General features: G+C 34.5%; 1 non-coding gene across 1 annotated transcript; it reads left to right on the top strand.

The window, feature by feature from the left end:
- Positions 1 to 1,187: 1,187 nt before the first annotated feature.
- LOC112927625 (U6 spliceosomal RNA) lies at positions 1,188 to 1,294 on the top strand. Its single transcript, XR_003236580.1, has one exon. It is a non-coding gene; the product is annotated as a U6 spliceosomal RNA (small nuclear RNA).
- The last annotated feature ends 17,610 nt before the right edge of the window (positions 1,295 to 18,904 follow it).

Raw genomic sequence — 18,904 nt, forward strand, 5'->3', positions numbered from 1 at the left:
TCAGGCTGATATTCTTTTGTTTGGAGGAAGTGCTTCAGCTGTGCATTTTGTTCCTGAGATACTAAAAGGAAGATAATGTCATTATACTACTACCAGAAAAGATGATTTATTTAATTGGACAATAATATAATATGATTAGTATAATTTTCCAGAAAGCTAAGAATGTTCCATTTAAGGTTCATTTTCCACACCATACTTTACATTTGAACGAGGGTTAATAAGAGAATAAAAAATGAAATATGATGAGAATTTTTAGCAGTCTGTTAAAAAGAAAAGCATTTGTCATACTGAATTACCAGTTTTTTATTTTATTATTTTAAGGCCCCCAAAGCATTATAGTTCACTAACTTGTGCCTTGAAAATACACTCACTCATTGTAGTAAGTTTTTCATTGTAAAGACCTTTTATAAAAGCACTTGACCTGTATCATTATATGATGTCTTTTAATAATTTAACAAACATTGACTTCCTGGTGTGAAATGAGCCAATTAAAGTCATTTTAAAAATGCATAAGTTTCTCTGGGTTGGTTTCAATTTTTTAAAATATTTTATTTATTTATTCCTGAGAGACACAGAGAGAAGCAGAGACATAGAGGGAGGAGCAGGCTCCTCATAGGGAGCCCAATGGGGACTTGATCCCCAGACCGAGATCACACCCTGAGCCAAATGCAGACGCTCAGCTGCTGAGCCACCCAGCCGTCCCGAGGTTGCTTTCAATTTTAAGTAAAAGTAGTGTATAATATCCTGCAGCCTAGTTTTTCTATTTAAAAATATAGCTAATCTCACCACTATTATTTCTCTATCACATATCCCAATTGAGTTGACATTTCAGCTCTTGTACGATCTTCCTAAGTTGGTTGACTAAAGAGGTAAGTCATTCTGAAGAATTCCATCTTCCAGTCAACTTCAAAGCTCTGAATCAAATCACTCATGGCCTTTATTCTTTTCTGTTACAAAAGTAGGGAAACAGAAACAGCACTAGAACAAATATTCATCTTTAGCTTCATGGGCATAATGTTAAAGAAGATTGCAGCTTCAATAGATGTCAGAGATTGACATTGAACTTGGAAATAAAAATATCCTAGAAAAACTGGAAAGAATACATTTGAAAGGAAGAATCAGTTGATAAACTTGACCCAGTAATCAAACTCTGCTCCTAGAAGGGACATAAGTATTTTTACTAGGGGGTACTTTCTTTGGCAGCACATATGCAAAAATTAGAATGATACAGGAAAGGTTAGCATGTCTCCTATGCAATAATGACATAGAAATTCGTGAATTATTCCATATTAACAAAAAAAATTTTCTTTTTTCACTAGTGCAATGAAAATATGAAGGCCGTTTACCTTTGAGACTCTGCTTAAATCCTGGGAACCTTAATCACCAATGATGTGTTAAATCTCAAAAGCCCAGGTGTCCTATTGTATCATTCCTCCCACTGACAATATATTAGTAGAGAGACAGAATGATGAATATCAGACACCCCTAATTCTAGGCAGGTTCTTTTCTGGTTCTGCTTACTTCCTGAAATTGAAAGGAAAAAGGGACTCAGTCACATGGTATAGCCATGGAAGTAAGGTTAACATAATTTTTGGATTTAAATATTGAAAACTCGGGATCCCTGGGTGGTGCAGCGGTTTGGCGCCTGCCTTTGGCCCAGGGTGTGATCCTGGAGACCCAGGATCGAATCCCACGTCGGGCTCCCGGTGCATGGAGCCTGCTTCTCCCTCTGCCTGTGTCTCTACCTCTCTCTCTCTCTCTCTCTCTCTCTCTGTGGCTATCATAAATAAATAAAAATTAAAAAAAAATCTTAAAAAAAATAAATATTGAAAACTTCAGAATCAAAGTAACACCTTATTGTCATTCTTTATATAAGCTTCTACAATGCTTGAAAAAAGCAAGTACAGTATTTTCCTAAAATTAGAAGGTCCTATGCATGATTCATTTCTGAGGATGTAGCAAAGAGCAATTCAGCAGAACTACCCTGCCTAGCACATAGTTTCTGATGAGCAGGCAGCGGAGACAAGCTTTGCCTTTTTATGCATGCTGTATGTTACTGTGTAATCTGAGTCACCTATTGATATCTCACACCCATTTACCTCTTATTTAACTTCCAATGAACCCATGTCTGTGTCTTAAGAACCAGCTAGGATTGGAAGGATTTATTTGTAAATAAAGGAAATATAGGTTTACTATGTTGGATTTGGAGATGGATATGTTACTTCTTGATAGGAATTAAAACATTGGTAGGAAAACAGTACTATTTCTCCTCCTTCACTGTAGTGCACAGCAGAGCCACAGGAGTACAAAGTTTGCAGGGAGTCTTTGGCAGAACCTAAATGCAAGTAGTAGTGTAGCAGAAAAGATGCTTGGCAGAGGGACCTGGGTGAGACAGTATTGCTTAAGGAAGTAACATTACTGAGCATAAATTGTGAGACTTCAGTGGATGAGATGAATTGAGAAACAAGAATGACCCTTGCAGAAATATTTGTGCCTTTCAGGAACTGCAGCATCCAGTGAAAGTAACAGCAGTGTCTACCAGTAGGGATGGTGGTAACTAGGGAGTATGGTACTATGTTACAGACTGAAAAGCAAAGGTCAACTGAAGCAGAAATTAGGGTGGGGAGAATATATAGTATCCCCACCACCAACAGTGAAGATTCTATGGTATACTTCATGAGAGTATGATACATTTTCTGTGGTATGGATTCCACAATATCTTACTTCTGGCTGCCTCCCCAAAATATAGTTTCCTTTCTCAGATGAATCCTTAAATAAAATGAATACAATGACCCTATTATTGTTATTCTATTAAGGAGGATTCTATTTAGACTCTACATATGCTATGGTATGAAGACTTTTTTCCCTTCCAAATTCATATGTTGAAATTTTAACCCCCAAAGATAATGTAATATATTAAGAGATGGAGCTTTTTTAAAAGATCTTATTTATTTATTCATGAGAGACACAGAGAGAGAGGCAGAGACATAGGCAGAGGGAAAAGCAGGCTCCTTGCAGTGAGCCAGCTGTTGAACTTGGTCCTAGGACCCCAGGATCATGCCCTGAGCCGCAGATGCCCAATCACTGAGCTACCCAGGCATCCCAAGGTATGGGGCTTTTGGGAGGTACTTACGTCATCTGGGTGGAGTCCTTATTAATAGAATTAGTGCCTTTATAAAAGAGAATCCAGTGGAACTAGCCCCCTTCCATCATGTGAGGACATAGCAAGAAGATACCATCTATGAACCAGAAAGTGGGACCTCACTGGACACTTAATCTGCTGATGCCTCTGATGTTGAACTTCCAGGAACCAGAACTATAAGAAATAATTCTCTGTTATCTGTAAGCCGCACAGTTATGACATTTTATTATAGCAGCCCAAATGGACTAAGGCAACATAAAAGAGCCCTTAGATCCTTAGATGTTTTTTTTTTTTTTTTTTTAAAGAGTGAATTGGTTTGGAGATTCTTCTGAAGGATTGGCAACAAATCTTCATGCATCCCACTAAAAATTACCTGTTTCCTATTTTCTAAAGTAAGTAGTTGTGCACCTGATTGACTAGGGGACATTATTAATAATTTATAAAAACATGATGGTTATGTGAATAAAACAAGGAAACCTAAGTGTCAGCCTTTAATTTTAAACTTTTGAGAAAGCTCTACTAGATTATAATTTTTAACTTTTATTGACTATCTACATCATTAGGAAACACCGAGTTTCTGTATATTTTAAGCAAAAACTACCAATGATCATAAAATATATTAGTATCCATATTTCATATTTGAGAAAACAAATACAGACAATGGGTAACTTGAATGCAGAAAAATATATATGATAATTTGTTACTAAATGAATACATTATATATATATATATATATGAATTTCTCATAGTTGTCTCAGGTTTTCACTTTGCTTTAATAGCAAAAATTTGGCTTAGCTCAGTTTGTACATGGCTCTGTCTTTTCATTAACTCATGATTCATTTGGACTTAGCTAAGCCATGCTAGCTGTCAATGATGAGAAAAGAGCTCTATGTGAATTATTCATTAGGATGAGTGGGGAAACATTATATTCCTGAAGCAGTGCTTTTGCTACCTAATGCAGGATTTTATGGCAGCTGTCTACCCACACAGGTATTTGTTCAATCTGATGATAGCCAGTTTTATTAAAGAGCTTTCTAAAAAATAAAACTAGCTCACTTCTTTATATTTAAATTTTTTCTTTATAATTACTCTATTGAGAAAATTGTCCTGCAATTGTATCACTTTGTGGTGGCAATAGTTTGCTTTAATCTTTTAGTGTGGAGTCCCTGAGTAGCTCAGCGGTTTGGTGCCTGCATTTGGCCCAGGACGTGATCCTGGAGTCTCGGGATCAAGTCCCGCATCAGACTCCCTGCACGGAGTCTGATGCTTCTCCCTTTGCCTGTGTCTCTGCCTCTCTCTCTCTGAGTCTCTCATGAGTAAATAAATGAAATCTTTTTTTTTAATTTTTTTTATTATTATTATTTATGATAGTCATACAGAGAGAGAGAGAGAGGCAGAGACACAGGCAGAGGGAGAAGCAGGCTCCACGCACCGGGAGCCTGACGTGGGACTCGATCCCAGGTCTCCAGGATCGCGCCCTGGGCCAAAGGCAGGCGCCAAACCGCTGCGCCACCCAGGGATCCCCAATAAATGAAATCTTTTTTTTTTTTTTTTTTTTATTATTTATGATAGTCACAGAGAGAGAGAGAGAAAGGCAGAGACATAGGCAGAGGGAGAAGCAGGCTCCATGCACCGGGAGCCCGATGTGGGATTCGATCCCGGGTCTCCAGGATCGCACCCTGGGCCAAAGGCAGGCGCCAAACCGCTGCGCCACCCAGGGATCCCCCAATAAATGAAATCTTAAAAAAAAATCTTCTAGTGTAAGATAGGTTAAGACATTTGATGGTACATTTGGACAGTGTGTCTTGTAAGAGGAGAATATGTAATATGACCACATTTACTCATTTGCTTTGTCAGGTGTTATAATTTCATAATTTTATTCATGTCTTTCCTTTTTGAAATACATGTGTATACATTAATTTTCTCATTTATTTTAGTTTTATTTTTTTAAAGATTTATTTATTTATTCATGAGAGACACAGACTGAGAGAGAAACAGAGACATAGACAGAGGGAGAAGCAGGCTCCTCGCAGGGAGCCCGATGTGGGATTCAATACCAGACCCTGGGATCACGATCTGAGCTGAAGGCAGGTGCCCAACCACTGAGCCACCCAGGCATCCCTTAATTTAGTTTTAAAATTAGATATTTGAATGCCTTTTTACAAGGGTCAGTAAGCAACATACTTAATCAAATTCTTTACCCAGTTGGGAAGAAGGTCACCATTCCTCTTCTTAAAATATCTCTTTAAAAAGTATGATTTTAAAATAGACTCTGGACATTTTGAATTTTTATCCTGTCTTTCTTTAAATGTGGTCTTCTTTACTCTGAACATGGGGTTGCTCAACTTTAGTACTATTAGTATTTTGGGCCAGATGACTCTTGTTGATAGAGACTGTCCTGCACATTGTAGACTGTTGAACAGCAACCATGGCCTCTAACCTATAGATTCCAGTAGCACTTGCTTCCCCTCCAAGTTATGGCAACCAAAAATGTCTTTAAACATTAACAAGTGTCCTCTAGCTGGGCAACCTCCTCTACTCCCCAGTTGAGAACCAGGGTCTCAGTGATCCGGATTATGAAGCATTTATCTGCTTGTCCAACTCAATAGGCATGTATTCTTTGTACTTGTGATTCTTCTTAAATCTGCATTTTATTTTCAATTAACAACTAGCTTTGTAGTTTTATAATGAATATCATTTATTACATATAATGAATGGGATTGTAATTATATTATTTTCTAAGGAATTATATCATTAAATGACGCTCATTCTAAAACATTAAAAATGTTACTGGGTTTTAATTCAAAAATGCCTTTGAAAAGAAAGCATGTATGGATGGAATAGTACATTGTGTCAGTTATGCAGCAAAATAAATAAAGCAGGTACTGTGCTAGACCCTTTTATACAAAGCAAAAGCAAACATAGTTAATGATCTAAGATTATTTAATGAGTTACCTTAAATATTAACATAAGGAACATATAGTGAGGAACGTGACTATGTATTGACTACAGCTAACCTCAGTGGGCCAAAAAAGTGTCCCCAGAGAGTGGCTACATGACCTGAGGTTTAGTAGATGATAAGAACCTGGAAATCAAAGGGCATGAGCCTTGAGTGGGGAAAGACAATGCCTGAATATGATGATGGTGATAATGATGATAATAATGTTGATGAAGCTAATATATTTGTTACTGACTTTGTGCTGGGCAGTTTGCCAAGCAACTAGGCATTAGATCTAATCTTTGTACTTCCTAGTTAGATCTAATAATCAATACCTCTTTGAAGTAACTTTTATTATTATCATTTTAGACATACAGATGGTGTGATATGGGTAAGAAAATAACTTGCTGGTGGTCTTATAGATGCAATCTTTGTTTAGTTAGGTGTGAAGCCCAGATCTGATAGCCTCCTGAGTCAGGGTCCTTAAATATTACATTCTTTTATGTCTCTATGTTATATCACTTGTTAAAAGAACTAAAAGAAATTTATCATATCTGGAGCAAAGAAGGGGGTTGAAAGAAGGGTCTAAGGGCCTATGGGATAAGGAGAGGATTCAGAGATTATTTGGAACCAGATCATGAAAAGCCATGTTAAAGAGATTGGCCATAATCTTAAATGCAGTGGACAACTAAAAAGTTTTAATGAAACTAATGTCATTAGATTAACATTTTTGAAAGCCCTTTTTGTCTGAAGAAAGGAGTGCTGATTGGAGGGGTGGGAAGTGAAGGCAAGACAAATGTGAAGTAGTTGGATGATGAAGTGGATTTGGAGTTACTGGATACACTCAAAAATAGTGGGGACTTTGAGTTGGAAGATATTACAGATTGGCTTTCTTGGGAATATCACTCTGAGATAACAAGGAATGTTCAGGAACGTGATTAAGGAGTCAGTGCTCTTAATAAATAACACCTGTGGAGGAAGAGAAAGAAGTAGGATTGAGCAGAGGGTAAATCTGAACAGTAATGCAGCACCAAGACATGATTTAGCTCCAGCTGAGCTGAGTGTTGTGTTGTTTTGGGCTGGAGTCAAAGCCTTTCTATATCTGCATGGAGTAGTCACTAGGTGCAGGCTGTCCCCAGAAAGGTGGTAAGATTGGGGAGATATCTTCATCTGATAGCAATCCTTGAACAGAACTGACAGCTGGTGACTGTCAGCGTGTAGCTTTTCTAAATTCCAGACCCTTCAGTACTGAAGATAAAACCATATAGTGCATTATGATATCCAGAGTAGAAGAATCTCCCAAAAGGTTGGAAGATGAAGGTAAAGAGGTGTTAAGGACTGTGTTCTCATTAATAGAGTCAGCAATATAGCGAATGGCCTCTCCAAATGCTAAGATGATCATCAGGAACAATGGAGAAAGATGTAGGGAAGGTTGGCCAATTTGATTTTGGACAGATTTGAAATTTAGGTACCTATAGGTGTCTGAGTGAAAAATTCTGGTACTTAGATACATGGATCTGAAGTTTAGGAGAATGGTATGGTAAAGATTTGAGATTCATCAATATGCAAATATCATTGCCCATATGGAGTGAATAAAATTACCCAGGGAAAGTATTTAGAGGGAGAAAAGGTTGTCCAAAAAAGCAAACTTAGCACAATTTCATTTGTGTTAACTTACTTTTAAATCAGGGAGATATTTAAAACCCTGTCTTTATTTTATTCACGTTTTATTCACAGTTACAGGAGAAAAGGGAACCCCATTTCTCAAAAATATATAATTCTCTGAAAAATAATAATAAATAAAAATACAAAACAGAACAGGAGACTGTATAAGTCTGGAAGGGAATAACACATTGTTATAGGTGATCACGTAGGAAATTTATGGTGTGCACTGAAAGAACAGAGTAGTATCTTACTGGTTTTTACATGCACAGGGCTTCAGATTAGATTCTTGTGTTTGGGATCTTGTTTCTGTTGATTATCTGAAAACTGTTAGAATCATAAATGGGTTTCCTGTTGTATATTTTTTCTGTTTCATCTCCTTTTTTTTATTCATTTGAAAAAATGCTATGTCAGAACAATATACAGCATTCTCTAAAGCAGTTTTGGGTAAGGTAAAACTGCAAAAATTGTGCCAATTTATTTTGCTATTTCCCTTTCAATTTTTTTTCGCTTTTACATTTTTTTCTATGCTTGTTTTTATATATTTCCATAGACCTTTTAAAATTGAAGCTTTCAAATTGGGTGTTATAATTACATCTGATTAATGTAACATTTCATTAAGCCTATTAAGTCTGTTCATATTCTACTCACTAAAATGATTCTTTTGTCAAAAAGCGATAAGGTTAAGAAGTCTTTTGATTATGAAAGTTTGAAAATCAGTATTCTAATGTACATACATCAACTGTTACGTGCCACAGGAAAATTTAAATGAAGCCCACTGTTTTGATTTTTTTCCCCTACTTTTATCCTCAGGCAATGTATGTTCATATTTTAAAATAGAGCTTCTGTGAAATTCTCCATATATTACAAAAGCATTTAATAGATTTACTTATGGTCAGATCTATATTGGTTCTGTGGATTGACAATTCATTTAAATCTTAGTAACTTTAAAATCAGATGAATAATTTTCTTAATTTGGGGGGATGTTAATATTGAAAGTAAAATGAGTTTTAGCTAAATTAAACAAATTGTCATTACATGCTGATAACATGCATCAAAATTAAATGTTTAGTGATAACCTGAGGGCCACATCATAAAGGCATGGGTGTTATCAGGGAGGTAATATCCAAGTAGAAGATACAGATTAGAATAAGCCTATAAGTCAAGGTAAGAGCATCACAATTAAACTATACTGTAAAATCTGGAGGTTTATAAAAATTTATTTTTTAGTATCAAAACACCCATTCTAAAACATATGGATCCTTGGCAATGTGGGAAGGTAAATCTTGTGAGCTAGGAAATGCAGTAGTCTTGCATAAGAGTAAAATAATTCATAAGCCTGAAGGTTAGGAAATCTGGCAATTATCTTAGTCATATTGCTTGTATTTGAGGCCACAGTTCCTCAGTTATGTAGGTCATGGAGGAGAGGAAGGCTAAGGCAAATATAAGAGTAGCTAGACAAATGATGTGGCACTTTCACAAAGGATTCAGCCTAGGGAAAATTTGAAGAGACCCCTACAAGTAAAAATACTGGGATCAGGGAAAGGTGAAACTGAATTAATGTCGGTGGTTTTAGATTTTTAGCAGGGAAGAATTGGAGATAAGGAAAGTCTCTCAGCACTGATATTATTTAACCTTTAGCTTAGGAGAAGTTTGGCTCCAAATTTGAGTGTTTAAAAAAATATATACAATATTAATCCATACAATTTTGCACATGTCATTTGCATTCATTTACATACATATACATATATGTATACACAAAAACATGATTAGCTAAGCAACCTTCATACCTAGTATAAAATGAAATATGATGACACAATTGAAAAAAATTTGTGTGCCCCTCCTCACTCTTAATTTGATAATTCTATTTCTCCTTTTTAGTATATAGTTTTACCACATCTAAAAATAATTTAAAATAACACGTTAGTTTTGGAATTTGGAGTTCATAAAAATGATGTTATACTATATCTAGTCTCCTGACAGTTGTTTCTTTCTTCACTGGTATTCATATTACAGCTATTGTTCATTGATTTTCACTATAATAATGCTCTGTAAAATGGAAAGACTCTTAATGCTTTAAAAATTTTTATTACTTTAATGTACGTTGGGGCTTTTTAAAAGGAATTTTATCAGGAAAACTGTTGAGTTTACAAGGTAATTTCAGTCTGTGTCCAATGTAATGTGATGTTATTGTCCCATTTACATTGTTACCATCAATATACAAGTTTCTTTTTATTTATATAAATTTCAAAATTTTATTCCTCTAATCGAGATGGTGGTATTTTTATAGCTCTTTTTTGTGGTTTTAATTTTATTTCCCTAATTACCAATGAGGTCAAATATCTTTTTATTTTATTTTATTATTTTATTTTATTTTATTTTATTATTTATTCATTCATAGACATACACACAGAGAGAGAGAGAGAGAGAGAGAGAAAGAGAGAGAGAGAGAGAGAGATTGAGAGAGAGGCAGAGACACAGGCAGAGGGAGAAGCAGGCTCCATGCAGGGAGCCCGACGTGGGACTCTATCCCGGATCTCCAGGGTCACACCCCGGGCTGCAGGCGGCGCCAAACCGCTGTACCACCGGGGCTGCCCCAAATATCTTTTCATACTATTTTCACCATCAGTTTTTTCATTTGTGAAGTTCATGCCCTTTGTCAATGCTTATATTGTTTTTCCTTTTCTTATTGTATTATAGCAATGTTTTTTAATATAGTCAGGATTCTAAGCCTAATCTGTTTTAATTATATGAATATCAAATATGTACTAATATTTGTGGCTTTTCCTTTGTCAAAGCCTCTACCCAAAGACTACCAGGGACACAATAATAGTTGAACAAGTTTGCTTGTTCATTGCTCATTGCAGGGAAGGAGAACCCAAACCATGGGAACCATGGACATGTCAGGAAGATAGTGATAAAAAGATCTTATAGAATTTGGGCTTCTGTTAGGTGATTTTGGGGAGAGTTTAAGGAAGTGAGATATAGCTCAAGATTGGATTCTGTCAGGAAGTGGAGGTAATTCTGTGATTGGGTAACTGGAGAAATTTTAATCTGGAATAGGGAAGATAAAGTGTGAGCCTAAAGCTGTAATTGATAAAGAAGCAGCAGTCACTGCTATTACTCAGGGGGATATCTCATCATTTTTGTGATTTAAACAATGTTTGTATTTTGACTGTTTTCACATGATTATGGAGTTATAGTTGGTTTAATAAGGGTTCCTAAATATATCTACATTCTAGTTCCTAGGACTGTACATATTACCTGACATGGCAAAAGAGACTTTTCAGATGTGATTAAGTTAAAGTCTTGAGATGAGTATTATACTGGCTGGCTAAATGCTTTCTAAACATAATCACAAATTATCTTAGAGAAGCCGAGGAAGGTTTGACTATGGAAGGGAAGGTAATGTGGTTACTGATTATTGAACGAGAGATTGGAGATTCATGCATGTAAACCAAGGAATGTTGGTAACCATAGAAGCTGGAAGAGGAAAAAAAAAAAAAAAAAAGGATTTTCCCCTGGAGCCTCCAGAATGCACCGGCCATGGATTTTAGCCTCATGATTCATTTAGGACCAATATACATCACAAATTATTAACTTCCATTAGTAAATGGAAGTAATTCCTGCTAAGGCAGGTGTTTTTACAAGCATCGTAGTCAATAGAGTCTAGGTTCATTCCCCTGATTTCCAAAAGCAGCTGCACAAATGAAAAACCACATGGTAATTTTTATTCTTTGTGCCTTTATCATTTTCCCCTAGTGATATCTCTGCAAACACTACAGAAGTATTTGAACTATTTTCTTTTAATTCCACAAAATTTGTGAAAATTGTTAGGTATTCACTTTTAAATTTAAGAACTTGAATTGTTTTTGATAATGGTATTTTTGACCTGTTATACACTATTATTATGGTTTGGCCCTTAATATCAATATCACTGAGATTTTCAAATAATTAAAGTAAGAATAACTGTGGAAACTAACTTAGAGAAGGCTGAGCATAGTTCAGCCTTCTCTAAGGTCTTGGGTAACAGAATTTACTTTGAATCAGGCAAAGTATAAATTTAAAATATATGTTCTATGAAGTGGAAGATGATATTTGCAGTATTAAAAATACTGTTTTAGATTGTTACTTTAATGATTTCAAATGAATCCTGGTTTCCAGAATCCAAGCTTTTAAGTAGATTTTACTCACATGACTGTTCTTTGCTCTATATCTTTGCTTTGGCCACTAAACATCAGAAAACATGACACAAAAAGAAATTTAAGAAGCTCCTGAGCATTGGGGTTTTTCCCACTTGAAATATTCCTGTAACACTAAGGCGCTGGTTGATTAGAATGCAACAGGGAGAGACTGTATAAATAGAGAGAGCCTGACAGTTCACACAGATCTAGACGTGTGAGTGAGGCTGTCTTAAACCCTCCATCCACATTGGGGATGACTTACTACTCTGGGAGAGCCTTTAGTAATCTTGTCATCAAGAAGAGATTTCATTAGAAAATATAAATATTATGACTGGTACAATAAATATTTAAATGCAAAATAAGTTTTCTATTCTAGTAGTTTCATGATACAAATATTGTTAACTATGGTCAAAATTACTTTAGAAGATAGCTACTTTTTTATCAGTAAGTAGTATCTGGGTATAGGCTCACTATAAAAAATAATAAAGAAAATACTACTATCATTTTAAAAGAAAATAAAATTAGAGTAATTTTCACAGTATATGCATATAAATGTCAGCATACTAGCTTACTAAATATAAAATAATACAAAATCATAAAGCAGAGAACTATTATAGAATCTAGTGGATGGATAAGGTTTTCTCTATACCTAGCATGAGAACTGAAAGCCTTAACAGTAAATGTTGACAGATTTTATATTATTGCTATATGATTCACCATAAATTAATTGAAAAGATAGAATATATTAATGACTGTTACATTTCATGTAAAAATAGACAATTGCTATGAAAAAATTTTAAAGCTGTAATGATATTTTTGGAAGTAAAAACAAATGACTAATAAACAAATCTTATGAATTAACAAAGTAATAGAAAATTAGAACAATGAAATGTCATTTATAAGAGTCAAAAAAAATCTTGGGCACCTATGTGGCTCAGTGGTTGAGCATCTGGTTTTGGTGATCCCGGGGCCTGGGATGGAGTACCACATCAGGCTCCCCCATGGGGAGCCTGCTTCTCCCTTGCCTGTCTCTGCCTCTCTCTCTCTGTGTCTCTCATGGATTAATAAATAAACTCTTTAAAAACAGGTGAAAAATTTAAACACTATTACTAAATTTATAGAGGTCACTGATAAAAGATTGTACTGATGGAAATTTTAACTGGGTAAACTTTTTGAGACAATGTATCAATATCTATCAAAATTTGAAATAATTGCTTATTAGGACAACAATCTTATTACTTTTCCCTAAAGAGTTGGTGTGCTGGAGCTAGTTTGTACCAGTTCACAAAAGCCAATTGTTAAATATTCAGGAATTTTGAGACCTGGTCAAAAGACAAGTCATTTTTTAAAATTAAATTACATAAATTTAGAATTGAGTTGTATTAAAAACAAAAGCTAATTCTTGAAACTCATGATTTCTTAATTATTATTTAACATTTTACTTGACACTCTGAAAGTTATCACATTTACTGTCTTGTTTCAGCATAGTGGAAATTCTCGATATTACTTAACTCTTCTCATGGTTCTCATGGTTGTCATGCTGGTAGCTTGATATGAATTATGGTGGGAGTATTTACACAGCAGAAATTGTGTTTGTTTTTATATACATAAATTAGGGACTCTAATTAATGGAAGAGTGTCAATGGATAGGGTATAGTAACAGGCTGGTTGGGGGCTGGATGTGGGAGTGAGTCATTTTACCTTATACTTTTGGCCTGTGTTTTGTTTTTGTAAATTTTTATTTTTAATCAGGTAAATAAAATTCATCCATAAAGTTCAAAACTGCTAGAAACTAAACCTTTTGAAACAAAGTAATTCCCATGAGAAGAATAAATGTGTAAGTAAATTAGATAAGACTTCCAAAATCCTAAATATTTTGTCTATGCAGAATACTATTTTAGGTTTGGAAGAGTGAAACATTTTATAGTTCTTCTAATAATGGATCTAGGAATTATGGTTATTGAGATTAGGGTAATTATTTTGTTATTGAAACTGTTGCCTACTTTAGTTGTGTCTTTGACTTATGCTGAAAAAGTATTGCATTTAATAACTGTGAAGAATCTTGCCAGATGAACTCCACTAGCATACCAATGTATAACATTCCCTTCATGTTCTTTACTTCAATTCATATTACTTCAATTCGTTATGTTAAATAGACTTGTAAATCACCGAAGATTCTAGGTGCACATTGAAATTCATAAAACAAGCCAACAAAGTATCCAGTTATATTTCTTAGAATAAAGGCAAATATTTAATAGAAAACTCCGATGCAAAATCATGTATATCCTCAATTGGAATTAAACAACTCTGCAGGGACCAGCTTGACAACTTCCACTTCTGTTTCCCCTTTCCCCATAGCTTTATTTGCAATCTAATTTTCTGATTTTAAGTAAGAAAAAAAAATCATGAAACCATTTAGTTCTTAGTATCAATACTCTGGACAGAAAATAAGAGATGAAACAGTGATTCAAGCAAAATTTATTTCCTGAAGCTCATTTGTCTTTTTCTATTATATTCTTCACTCAGTGGAGAAAGTTTTCAGTAAAATGATATTAGATTGCCATTGTTTGTTTTATTTAATTCTAGGAGCTAGAACATAACTTTTTGGGTGTTGTTTAGAAGTCAGAGAATTCAACAGCATGCTGGAGCTTAATTAGAAATAATTTTGAATTCTTTTAACTTCTTTGGGTGTTCTTATTTTTGAATTCCAGGGTGTAACTCGGATTTTTCTTGAACTTCACATCTAATACTGTAGAAGATCAAATTTTATTCCTCATCTAAGGAAAGGCAATTAGAATGCTTGACCAAAATCAAGATTATAGAGCAGACTGAAAGAGAAATACATATGTTACGGTATATGGTATATTTTACTGTCCTCTGTGTCTTGCTTTTGATTTATGGTTACATCAGGGCCTAATGGGGCTGTGTTCATAGTTGTCTCAAGGCCCATAGGGTTGAGATTTTTCTTTTGATTTAGGTTGTGTGGATTTTCCTTTCCTGAACAGCTTTTACTTTTTTTTTTAGTGGGCAGATCAAGTTATCTTTTTGCTTTCTGTATTAATTTTATTTAAACATTTATCTCAGAGCTTTAAAATGCTTTCCATTTAGAATTTCCATTCTTTCAGCAAGTCAGCAAAATACTAATAGCATAACTAATATGTTTCCTCAAATATATCACAGATTAGGGGCTAATAGGAAACCCTACAAAATCGAGAATTAAATTTTGTAGCATCTTGTGAATTGGTGTCACCCAATCATCTTTCAAGTATGCTCAGAAAAGTAGATGGCTAAGCATCAGGAAATTGACTCATTCATTTAACCAAAAAAGTTTTTTTAAAGACTGTATTTATTTATTAGAGAGAAGTGAGAGAGAGAGAGAGAGAGAGAGAGAGAGAGCGAGCTCACATGCACAAGCAGGGAGAGCAGCAGAAGAAGAGGCAGGCTCTCCACAGAACAGGGAGTTTGATACAGGGCTCTATCCCAGGACCCCAGAATCATGACCTGAGGTGAAGGGAGACACCTAACAGACTGAGCGCCACCAGGCACCCCTAACAAGATTTTTATATGCATATCATTATAACACTTTTGAATATAAGAGTTTAAGATGAAGTAATTCTGACTTGTAATTTATTTAGTTTTTAGCTTTTTCTTTTTCAGAAAAGAGGATCTTAAAAGTTCTTTCCCAGTGGGAACTGATTTCTGCAGTCTTCTCAAAGAATATATGTTGTCTCACCTGTTCATACCCTGGGTCTTGGAGGTATCTACTCTGCTCCTTATTGCAGTTTCTAAGTCATAGTTCATAGTTTCCTTCTCAGAAATCCTATTTGAAATGTGTGCATTGGATTTCTGTAATGGCTGCTTGTCTTTGTCATGGTATTTACTGACTTCATAGTTACATACCCTCTTTTTCTGAACATTTTAACCCTTTGTATACCATCTTTCTCTCTACTGATCTTCCTGGTATCATTGTGGTGGTTCTCATATTGATGTACATTGTCCATATCCTTATCCATTGTCCTTGACCACCTCACCTCCAAAATTTTCTTTTCCTTCCCATTTAATAACCCACCTTGTTTAAATCCAGTCCTTACAGATGATAACACCACAGCTGAAATCATGATTTTTAAACATCTCACTGTTATTGCCTACTTTAAGATGTAAATGAATGTTGAAAATCTTTTTACAGTGAAATATCAATTTCTATGACTGTTTCAGTCAAACTTCCTCATCTGTGCATTAGATTTAACACTCTCTCTTCTGTTCATACTTTGCCTCTGCATTTATCTTCTTTTACATCTTTATTACAAATATTTTTCTCTTGTTTGGTTAACTATCATAATGAGAATATATTAAATCTCCTACTGTAAAACTAAAATTTATCCTGCCTTCAGTTCTCTACTGGCTACTGTTCAATTCTCTGCCAGCCTTTACAAGATAGCTCCCCAAAAGTAGTGTCTGTACTAAGTGTGTCTACTTCCCACGTTTCACAATTATTTCTCTAACTCAATTTAGTAAGCTTTTATTTTGACCACTGAAGTTATTTTGACCAAGGTTATCCAGCCTCTCCTTTGACAACTACAAAAGTCAAATCTTATTTATTATTATTATTATTATTATTTTGTTAAATTGTCTCTTCCCTTTGATAACTACAAAAGTCAAATCTTATTTTTTATTTTATTATTATTATTATTTTGTTACATTGTCTCCTCCCTTTGATAGCTACAAAAGCCAAATCTTATTATTTTATATTATAATTATAATTATTATAATTATAATAATTATTATTTTGTTACATTGTCCTTTTAGTAGCATCTACATCTTAACTCTTTTCTTTTGGCTTTTGGGATCCCATACTCTTCATATTTTCATCTTATCTCATGGCTACTCCCTCTTCATCTCTTTCTGAACGAACTTTTTTTTATTCTTTCTGAACTTTCTTTTCTAAAACATTTGAGATGTTCTTAGGAAGATCCTCTGCTCTCTTAGTTACATCATTTACCAGGTGATATCATCAGTGTGTGGAATTTTAAATATCACAGATACACAACTAAATTTGAGATTTGAGGTTCTTCTCAACTGAGCTTCAAATCCACATTTTTTAAATGCCTGCCTTTTAAATACCTGTGCTTGGATTCCTCAGAGAGTCCTCTTTGCTCCTTTTTTTTTTTTTATTCCTTACCTCACATCCAGTTCAGCAATAAGTCATGCTTTCTCTAGGTACAAAATATTTATCAAATATGATTGCTATAAGCTCACTTCAAATCATCACCATCAATTTCTTATAACGCTATAATATCTTCTTAATTTCCCAGCCTCTTCCATATATCCATTCTGCCTTTTACCCACAATACATCTAGAGATATTTTCAAAGGAAATCTGATTGCTTAATTTCCTTGTTTATTTATTTTTATTTTTTAATTTCGCTGTTTAAACTATAAACCCTTATAACCTGGGAGAATATCCATGATCTGACACCTAACTACCTTGCTGATCTCATGTTCTAATATATCTCCTTTTCTACATTGGCCCTCTTGCTATTCTTAGACTTGTCAGCTAGTTCTTGTCTTTGCTACTGTAATTTCTACTGTCATAATTGTTCTCAGAGGTTTCTAGCCACCTGATATTTATACATGTTTTGGGTCTCTTTTCACATGTTACCCTCTTAAGTAGCCCTTCCCTAGCCACTGTGTGTAAAACCTTGTTACTTTTCACTGTCTCACCTGCCTTTATTTTTTTATAGAGTTTATCACCAGTGGAACTTATTTTAACCATTCATTGATCTCATTTTTAAATGATCTCCCCTCCTCTGCATTGCAATGAAATTCCATGAAAGTAGGTCTTAGTTTTGTTCGTGTCTGTACTCTGAGATTATAGGACAGAGTTTTGCACATAGTACTTGATAAGGATTCATTTATTCAACAGATATTTACTGCAAATATGTCCAATTATTTGATCCAAGGTGACCTGAAGAAGTATGAAGGAAGAAGCCTTTGAAAACACTAAATAAAAAGTTCTTCCAACTTTTCTTAATTGTTTGTTTCTGTATGTGGAACAGATTTTATTATTTCTTTATTTGTGAAACATTTCTAGAAACCAGGCATAATTTTTTTTAATTCTACAGCAAAACACCAAATGTAAGGAAGAATTGTTGAGAAATATCATCCCCTAATAGCTGTATGTTCAAAGATGGAATAACAATATTTAAATACAGAATCCATCTTCCTCAGTTGGAACTCCTGCTTGCTTCATCAAAATGGACATTCCATTCATGCATTATAATGTATAAGAAACTACCAATTATAATATGATATGAGACTCTGCTTGAACCTACCATATTTTTTAACATTTATATTAGAATTGAACCTGGTTGTGGATTGTATCCAGTATATCACTACTAATTTTTAAAATCCATACAATACCCTTTTCTGGTCAAATCTCTGGAGAGACTTAGAGTAACATAATGAGGGCAAGCAGCAACCCAGGTAGGTACTTGCCCTATCTTCATTCATTTACTTTAAAATCCTAATACATCCATTTTAGCAGGGGAATGTATCTACAATATAATTCCTCTGTGGGAAGAAAATATATCTAATTTCTTAAAGCATATATAGAAACTCTATGTCCAGAGAGACTATCAATCTAATCCAATAAAATTGACTTAGTAATATAAGTATGATCTCAAATAAGGCCCTGTTCTTCCTATGTATGTGTAAATTTAAACTTGATACTTTTGTGAAATTATTACCACCTCTGGATTTTCCATGGATCTAATGATAAGTGGAATAGTTCCCTTTGGCAAGAAAGAAATTGTCTTCTATTTGGGGAAAGTCAAAAGGTTGACCTCCATTACAGGGTGTGTGTCAGTGTTAGTCCTCTGTGGATTCAGAATTATTCCTCATCTGTACATCAGCTTCCTGAGAGAATATTAAAGCACCAAAGTAGTTTAAAAGAAAATTGGTTCATTATTTCTAAGATAAA

This window comes from Vulpes vulpes, chromosome 12 (assembly GCF_048418805.1).
Source record: "Vulpes vulpes isolate BD-2025 chromosome 12, VulVul3, whole genome shotgun sequence".
Taxonomy (NCBI): Eukaryota; Metazoa; Chordata; class Mammalia; order Carnivora; family Canidae; genus Vulpes; species Vulpes vulpes.